Here is a 9475-nt window from a genome sequence, read left to right as displayed (position 1 = left end):
TGTAAACAGCATCTGCAGCCATGTGCTCAAGGTAATAATTAAGGAGAATTATCTTTGCTATATGTATTAAAACAACAGGGTGCACTCTATCTCACTGTCCAAGTCATTGAGATAGAAAAGAGAAAAAGAAAGAAAAGAAAAGAGAAGCAGAAAATTTTTTGCTTAGGAAATGAGCATCAAGTGGAGTAACTATTTCCATACCTAGAGGAATCTCAGGCTGAATAAGAAAAATGGGAACGGGATGCCCAAATATTACATACAGTTTCTGTGCTCTGCCCTGAGAGCCCGGGGTGGAGCAGCCACCATCCCTGGGTGCATTTCCCCTCAAAGGCACACAGAGGGGGCTGCGTGCAGTGAGGGTCTCAGGTGGACCCGGTTTATGGAAACCTAGGTTTACATAAAAGGTTCTTCTCCCTAAAGCACAGGGGAACATGCTGAGCATGATGTGGGGAGCGAGAAGTAAAAGGCAGTTCTTTTACTGATTGCCAAGGTATTTAAGATGTCGGTAGTTTATTTAGAAATCCACACCACTTCCCTAGTGGTTAATCCAGTAAATAAATGTCATGGGCTCGGAGATGGAAGGAGTCATTATCAATTGCTGCTTAGAGCCATGTGGGCCTGACTGGTGAAAAAAGCAGCAATTAGCACTCATTAGCACTTATTTTCAAGTCTGTTTTATGGAAAAGGGTCATCAAAGGCAAGTCGAAAGTGTCCAGATTAACCAAAATTCTTCAATAGTCTAATATGTCTGACTGAAACTCATTTGGAGTTTATCTGCTAGGTAGCAGAACGTAGGCAAGGCTTGCACAGACTTAGGTTCTGGGGCTTGTTTCTCCTGTGACTGATAAAAGAAACTCGCACCAAAGGTTTTCCTGCCCTCAGGGCATTTGCAACAGATGTTTCTCATGGGTTCATTACTGATTCTTAGAGAAACCCCTACTGCAGATTTTTCCTTCAGGATGGGGCTTTCTGAGCAGCTCACTCCTGCCCATTTCTCCACCTAGCTGCCTATTTTCATGACATTTAGTATTTTTAAGAAAGCTCTTGATCAAATTAAGTTAAAAATGGAGAGGAGTTGAGCAATGATTCCATCACACATGATTTTCTATAACTAAAATTTACCAGGAAATAATATTAATGCTTTTTATTTATTTATTTTGTTGCTTACTAAGGGTATTCACACTCCAAAGAACACCAAATCCCACAAGGTAAACCCTTGGAGACAGAGGACTGCCAACACGATGCTTTCTTCCCTTTTACGTGCCTGATCCCATTCCGCATCTCCTTTTCAAAAGATCCGCTATCCCTTTCACAGAGGTATGCAAGTACAAAAGATATCAGATGAGTTTTCTTCCCCTTGCTGTGAGATTAGAGAGAAAAACCTATCTCCAGGCAATCAAAATCTATCACCAAGACCACCAGGACTTTTTGCAGCTCAGTGATGTCAATCAAATGGTTTCTATGAGAGACTAACTTCTATTCCTGGGCTCTGGCTGACTTCACTACTTGGTGTGGATCATTGCCTCCTGGAAAAGGGAGAAACCCCAAAACCAAACCTAGTGATGGAGCTGAATTTCTCCCTCCTCTTCATCCCCATGCACTGAGAAGGGCTGAACCAACACATCCCCAAAAGAGATAGTAGCAGCCACGTGCACACAGGAAAACACTGAGGGCCTCCATCCGAAATCAGTGAAATCAAGCATGGATGCAAATTTGAAAGAGCACATGGCACCTATGGTTGAGATTTGAAGTTTGGGGGGGGTGTCTCACTGGATAAGCATCCTGGTTTCAGCTGGCATAGAGTTAATTTTCTTCCTAGTAGCTGGCATAGTGCTGTGTTCTGGATTTAGTATGAGCATAACGTTGACAACACCCTGATGTTTGAGTTGTTGCTAAGCAGTGCTTACTCTAAATCAAGGACTCTTCAGCTTCCCCTGCTCTGCCAGGGGCAGAAGAAGCTGGGAGGGGGCATAGCCAGGACAGCTGACCCCAACTGGCCAAAGGGGGAGTTGGCCAGGGAGCTTGGGGATGGGCTGGGCATCAGTAGGCAGGCTCCTGGGCCAAGATCAGGACACACAACATGAACACAGATCAAAGAGAAAACTCCACTTTTATTGATGCAGGGACAGCTGAAAAGGGGCAGCTCCGGGGATCCAGGGCACCCATGGTATCTTTGGGCCGCAAGAACAGCAGGCAAGCACTCAGCCAAAACGTCGCAGAGAAGCCCTGGCAAGGGGCTGTGCTAAATGTGGCCAAGGAAGGCAAAAAACCCACAGGGAAAAGAAAAATCTTTCCTGACCCTAGACCCAGGGCCCAGTGGCATCTTTGTGCTGCAGGAGCAGCAGGCAGTTAATCAGCCAAAATGGCCTAGCAAGGGGCTGTGCTGAATGCGGCCAAGCAAGGCAAAAAAACCCCTGTGGACCAGTGCCAGTTGCCCCAGGGGAAAAAAATTCCTTCCTGACCCCAGACCTCAGCACCCATGGCATCTTCGTGCTGAAAAAGCAGCACCTAATTGCTGCAAGAGCAGCAGGCAGGAACTTACCCAAATTGGCCCAGAGGAGCCCTGGAAAGGGGCTCTGCTCAGTGCTGCAGAGAAAGGAAAAAAAAAAAAAAATGGGGACCAGTGCCAATCTTCCTGGGGAAAAAAATGCCTTCCTGATCCCAGGATGCCTTCCTGATCCCAGAGCTGGCAATCAATCGGCTGCTCCCTGAGCATGTGAGGAAGACCTGCCTTCTGGCCGCACCGGCTGGTCACACCTACCAGGGACATCGCCCCTGCCCGACCCCTTCCCTCCTGCAGCCCAGAGCCATCTCAGGGGCTCCCAAGAGTTGCAAAAAGCCCCTGGCCGGATCAACCTTGGGAGCAAGAGTCCTTCCCGTGCCCGGCAGCACCAGTGGGTGCTCCAGAGCACTGGGGGAAGATGTTGGCACTGATACCCCTTGCAACATCTTTGCAGCCCATTCCTTAGTGGCACTGGCTCTACAGGGGATGAGGGCGGTGAGCTCTGCAGCACTCCTCAAGCACTGAGAACGTACTCCCATGGTCTTGCCAAGCCACCAAGCCAACCTTTGACACTGCTATCCACCTGCCTGCAGATGGGAAGCAGTGAATGAATTCCTTGTTTTGCTTTGCTTGCGTGCACAGCTTTTGCTTTACTTATTAAACTGGTTTTTATCTCAACCCATGAGCTTTCTCGCTTTTACTCTTCTGATTCTCTCCCCCATCGCACTGGGGAGTGAGCGAGCGAGCGGCTGTGTGGGGCTTAGTTGCCAGCTGGGGTGAAACCATGACACTGACTTCTACCTTGCACTGGACTTCAAAAATGGTATGATAGGCCAGGTTGTTCCTTCTGGAATTAGAGCTTATCATCCACTGAAGCTAGAAAAACCTAGTTCATGACTGCAGTAGTTTCCTCTAAGCTTTCTGAGTTCACAGCTGTCCTCCATCTCTGGGGTGCCCCTTGGAGAAGTCCGTCTGGGACTGGAGCATCTCTCCTGTGAGGAAAGGCAGAGACAGCTGGTTTCACCTAGAGAAGAAAAGGCTCAAGGGGGATCTCAGCAATGTATATAACTATGGCAAGTTGAGTATGAGTCAACAGCGTGCCCTGGCAGCCAAAAGGGCTGACCGTGTCCTGGGGTGTATCAAGCACAGCATCGTGAGCCAGTTGAGGGAGGTGATGGTCCCACTCTACACCACACTGGTGTGGCTCCATCTCAAGTGCTGTGTGCAGTTTTGGGTGCCTCAATATCAGAAGGACATCAAACTATTAGAATGTGTCCAGAGGAGGGTGACCAAGATGGTGAAAATCTTCAGGGTAAAGACAAGGAGCAGCTGAGGTCACTTGGCTTGTTCAGCTTGGAGAAGAGAAGGCTGAGGGGTGACCTCATCACAGTCTACCCCTTCCTCAAGGGTGATCTCTCTGGTGACCAGCAACAGAACATGAGGAAATGGAATGAAGCTGCATCAGGCGAAGTTCAGGTTGGACATTAGGAAAAGATTCTTCATTGAGAGAGTGGTTGGTCACTGGAACAGGCTCCCCAGGGAAGTGGTCACAGCACCAAGCCTGTCAGAATTCAAGGAGCATCTGGATGATGCTCTTAGTCATATGGTTTATTTTTAAGTAGTCCTGAAAGGAGCACAGAGTTGGACTCAATGACCCATATAGGTTCCTTCCAACTTGAGATATTCATAAAATCATAGAATAATTTACATTGGAAAAGACTCTTAAGATCGTAGAGTCCAACCATTAACCTAGCACTGCCAACTCCACCACTAAACCATGTCCCTAAGCACCACATCTACACATCTTTTAAATACCTCCAGGGATGGGGACCCAACCCCTTCCCTGGGCAGCCCCTTCCAGTGCTTGACAACCCTTTCAGTGAAAAAATTTTTCCTAATATCCAACCTAAACCTGCCCTGGCGCAACTTAAGGCCATTTCCCCTCATCCTATCATCCGTTACCTGGGAGAAGAGACCAAACCCCACCTCGCTACCCCCTCTTCTCAGGCAGTTGTAGAGGGCGATAAGGGCTCCCCTCAACCTGCTCTTCTCCAGGCTGAAGACCCCCAGTTCCCTCAGCTGCTCCCCATCAGCCTTGTGCTCCAGACCCCTCACCAGCTTTGTTGCTCTCCTCTGGACATGTTCCAGTGACGCAACATCTTTCCTGTAGTGAGGGGCCCACAACTGAACTCAGCATTTGAGGGACGGCCTCACCAGTGCTGAGTACAGGGGCACAGTCACTGCCCTGCTCCTGCTGGCCCCACTATTCCTGATACAAGCCAGGATGCTGTTGGCCTTCTTGGCCACTTGGGCACACTGCTGGCTCATATTCAGCCGGCTGTTGACCAACACCCCCAGGTCCTTTTCCTCTGGGCAGCTTTCCAGCCATTCACCCCCAAGCCTGTAGCGTTGCATGGGGTTGTTGTGACCCGAGTGCAGGACCCGGCATCGAGCCTCGTTGAACCTTGTACAATTGGCCTTGGCCCATCGATCCGGTCTGTCCAGATCCCTCTGTAGAACCTTCCTACCCTCAATCATATTCCATGATTCTATGACTCAATCTTTGGCTGATCTCCAATGACCAATGTATTTCTTGCAATATTGTGCCTAAAATGACACGTCATGGTTTACCATCCCCATGTCAAACAAAATAATCTCTCTCATTTCTTCCATCCCTCTCTCCTGCTAGCCCAGAATGACACCTGCCTTTTTCCTCCCCCAACAGCTTATTATCGCCTTGCATTTAATGGTCTCTACTGTAACTTATCCACTCCCACTGTACTGCTGCTCTGCCAGCTCTTTCCTCGTTTTGTACTTGAATGTCTGATTTCTCCTTCTAACTACAGCACTTCACGCTCACCTTTATCAAATTTCTTCTTGTTATTTCTGGCTATTTTTCCTGCGTATTATGGCCATTTCAAATTCTGATACAGCCCTGGAAAGTGCCTGCGTGTATTCTCAAGTCAGTGGCAACCACAGATTTTTATACAGGTGATTTATTTCATGGCTCCAGTCATTAATGAAGTTAAGGAAAAATACAGGCCCTACAATAAAATGTATAGTGGTCTCTCTCAAAATACCCTCTCTGGCTACATACCAATAACTATTACAACTGCAATTTTCCTGCTACATGGTGATAATTTAGTTCATTTCCTTCTTTTGCTTGTGAAAAGGATATAGTGATGCAAAGACAACATTAAATGCATCATTTTTCTCTGAATCATCCATCGTTTTTTCTCCATCCCCTCATCTTTTCACACTTAATCATGTGCCTTTCCTTCCAATTTCTGCAGTTTCATTTTGATTGATCCTTACAAGTCCTTGCTATGCCATTTTCCCTTCACATTAGGGGGTTGCTGCTGTGCCATTAAAAAAGCACCTCTCTTCAGTTATCCCACCTAGCATTTCCCAAACGGACCCAGGCATCAACACCCACACTTTCCAAAACTGCCTTTTGAAGTCCTTATTCTGCTTCTCTCATCTCCCTGCTTTCTCAAGAGCACCAAATGCCAACTCCACAGCCGCTTGCACCTGAATTACTTCTGACTTTAAGATTTTTAACCACTTCTAATGAGCCTGAGTGCAATCCAGAACAGCCAACTCCAACACCCTGTACCTCCTGACATACAAACTCTGTCCTCTGAAAAAAAAAAAAAACCCAAACCAACCCACGTTAACTTTTTGTCTTTTTCAGGTCTTCCCATGTTGCTTTCCCAATGGATACCCAAGTAGCAAATACCTCCCATTTCCACCAGACTTCATAATTTGGGGGTACTGGTGGATGAAAAGCTGGACATGTGCCAGCAATGGGCACCCACAGCCCAGAAGGCCAACCGTACCCTGGGCTGCATCACAAACAGCATGGCCAGCAGGTCAAGGGAGGGGATTCTGCCCCTCTGCTCCGCTCTGGTGAGACCTCACCTAGAGTACTGCGTCCAGCTCTGGAGCCCTCAGCACAAAGAGGACGTGGACCTGTTGGAGCGGGTCCAGAGGAGGCCACAAAAATGATCCGAGGGCTGGAGCACCTCTCCTATGAGGACAGGCTGAGAGACTTGGGCTTGTTCAGCCTGGAGAAGAGAAGGCTGCAGGGAGACCTGACTGCGACCTTTCAGTACTTAAAGGGGGCCCATAGGAAAGATGGAGAGAGACTTTGTACCAGGGCCTGTAGTGACAGCACAAGGGGCAATGGTTTAAAACTGAAAGAGGGTCAGGTACATTGACATTAAAGAAGAAATTTTTCATTATGAAGTTGGTGAGACACTGGCACAGGTTGCCCAGAGAAGCTGTGGATGCCCCATCATTGGAAGTGTTCAAGGCCAGGTTGGATGGGACTCTGAGCAACCTGACCTTGTGCAAGATGTCCCTGCCCACGGCACAGGGGTTGGGCTAGATAGTCGTTAAAGGTCCCTTCCGATCCAAAACAGTCTGTGATTCTATGATTCCCAAGCTTTGGAAATACAGACACTGTTGATGTTCAGCATCATGCCTACAGCCCTTCCCAAACCAAAGGTGTCTCTGTTCCAGTGCCACAGTTTATCCCTAAAGTCTCTGCAATGCCCATCAATCATTTCTGACATACACTGACATTGAGTTCCTCCTGTCTATTCCTCATACTGGTGTACAGATGTTTTAGCTTAACATGTTGCTTCATTCTCTCTCCTGTATCTTACGTCCCAGCTCCAATGAATAATTCATTTACATCAATGAAGTGCAATAGACTGTCAGAACATGGAGTTTCGTAGCAGAAGCTAAGACAGAACCCAAAATTTCAAGGCTCTCCACCATCTGGATTTAAGCTCTAAAGACTAGAAATAACAAGCATCAATTGTTTTCTTCCTCTTGGCTAGAAATGCTGTTTCGGAGTCACGAATCTCTCCCGAAAGTTTATTTGTAACTAGCATGCTTCCATGGAGAAAGGTTCTGAGAAGTCAGCATTTTTGACCGACCAGCCAACCAACCTTTCCCTGCAGCCTAACAAAACACAGCACTGGAAGAAGCCCGGTCAGTTATTAAGAGGACCTTAGAGCAGTCAAAACACGCTCGGTACCAAGGGACTACATCGCTATAATACTCTGCACACAGAAATATAGCAGGTGTCCCACCCCCACCCCAAAAAAAACCCACTCTTACTGCAGTGCCGATGTCTCATATTACTATAAAAATCTATAACCACCCATTACTGTTTAAGGACTCCACACCTTTGAGAAAGCTTCAGGTTTGCACAAAAAATCCGTTATGGCAAGAAGTCTTGTCTTAATTCTATATAATTTCAGGATGACCACAAGTTGGAGGCTTTCTCTTTACAGAGGTCATCAAATTCAAACAGAAATAAAGACACTGTTAATGCAACATCCAGGCAAACTTTTGCTAAGACAGATTCGTTAAGCCTCTGAATAGCAGTGTTACCAAGTATCCATCATGAATCAAAAGCACTGCGGTCTGTTTCTGTGTTACACTTTAAGGCCCATCTTCTCTTAGGCAAAGGTATGTATTTTAGTTCAATATATTTTTTGAAGTGATAGACTTGCTATCCAAACACAACGTGAATTGTATAAACTTAGCCTCTAAGGTTGAAATTATTTACTGGTTGCCTAGCTGATTTGCATATTATTTATATTCACTGACAGATACCCTGTGGTCTTCTCCAGCTATTCGACTTCAGATTTGGGACAGTTTGTGAGAGCTGAACTAACTCAGTCATGCACAAAGGTACCACAAGTATTTTGGCACGGGTTTGTGCCACGCTATTACCCACCTCCACGCTACCACCGATCTATTTTGGAATCCTTTCATCTGGCAACACTCTCCCAAAAGCCTGGAACCGTGGCAGTTCAGTCTAATGGTCTGTAATGCTTAAATGGGCACCTGAACTGCATCTCACCACGTACCTTTTTTTCCAGCCAGCACTGCATCCTGGATATCAGCAACAGGAAAGCACATGAGATACATGAAATTTCTATTCAATTGGGATTTTTACAAGCCATACGCTGTGACAAGAATCCAACAAGTGGTATTCATTTTACTGAGACTCAGAGCTGGTTATTATTCCCCTACTTTTAGGTGGTTTTTTTTTTTTTTTTCAGATATTATAGAGCACCACTCAAAACCATCTCTTTCTAAGAGGGAGGGAAAAGTGGGCAGGGAGAGGTTTTAAAATTCAGATCAGTATTATCCATGCTGCTGCTTATTCTAATCTTAACGTTCACCCAAATGCTAGATTGGTGGGTTAGGAAAGACATGGACAACCCTGGAAAAAGAAGAGTCAAAGGAGTACAAACAGAATGGACAGTCTGCAGCCCAGCAGTACAGCAGCATTATTCCAAATCCTGAACTAAGCTGGTACACATTAATAACTACTACTGACAGGGTTACCGGAACCCTGATCCCCACTATCCATCTGGGAGATTAAATATCGCAAGCATGGCCTGTGAAATCACAAATACTTTTCTTTGGCACCCCTGGCAGCGCTGCAGTCCAAGGACTGAGCCTCTCTACACTTGAGCCCTCAGACACAGCCAGACTTTGTAAATTTGGCAAGCACACGATCTGTATAAAAACTACCGCAGGCGACCTCCCTCTAAAACTTCTCATGTTTGTCATCTAGGTGAGATTACAAGTATCTTTAGATAACGTTTTAAGCACATAACTAAGAATGTATAGTACATAGTTAGCCCTTACTCAGCAAATGATGATCATATTGAATCACACGAACAAGTGCCTGAACAACTGGAATTTTGTATTTTCAAATTGCTGTATGACAGCTAGAGGCAGAAACGGATTTGATGATGACCTGAAATAGAATTAAAACAGGGTCACATGCTATTCGATTTAAAACTGAAGTATTTTTAATGTATCAGCATTAACTTCCTCACCTCCCCAGCAAGAATATGTTTGTCAATTATCCTCGCAAATCAAAAGGTCATATGGGATGAGAATTCTTTTAGGAGAGAAGTTTTTAATCTAGCAGACAAA

This window comes from Egretta garzetta, unplaced genomic scaffold (genome assembly GCF_000687185.1).
Source record: "Egretta garzetta isolate BGI_Z169 unplaced genomic scaffold, ASM68718v1 scaffold291, whole genome shotgun sequence".
Lineage (NCBI taxonomy): Eukaryota > Metazoa > Chordata > Aves > Pelecaniformes > Ardeidae > Egretta > Egretta garzetta.
The sequence above is the reverse complement of the archived record's forward strand: the minus strand, read 5'-3'. Positions refer to the sequence as shown.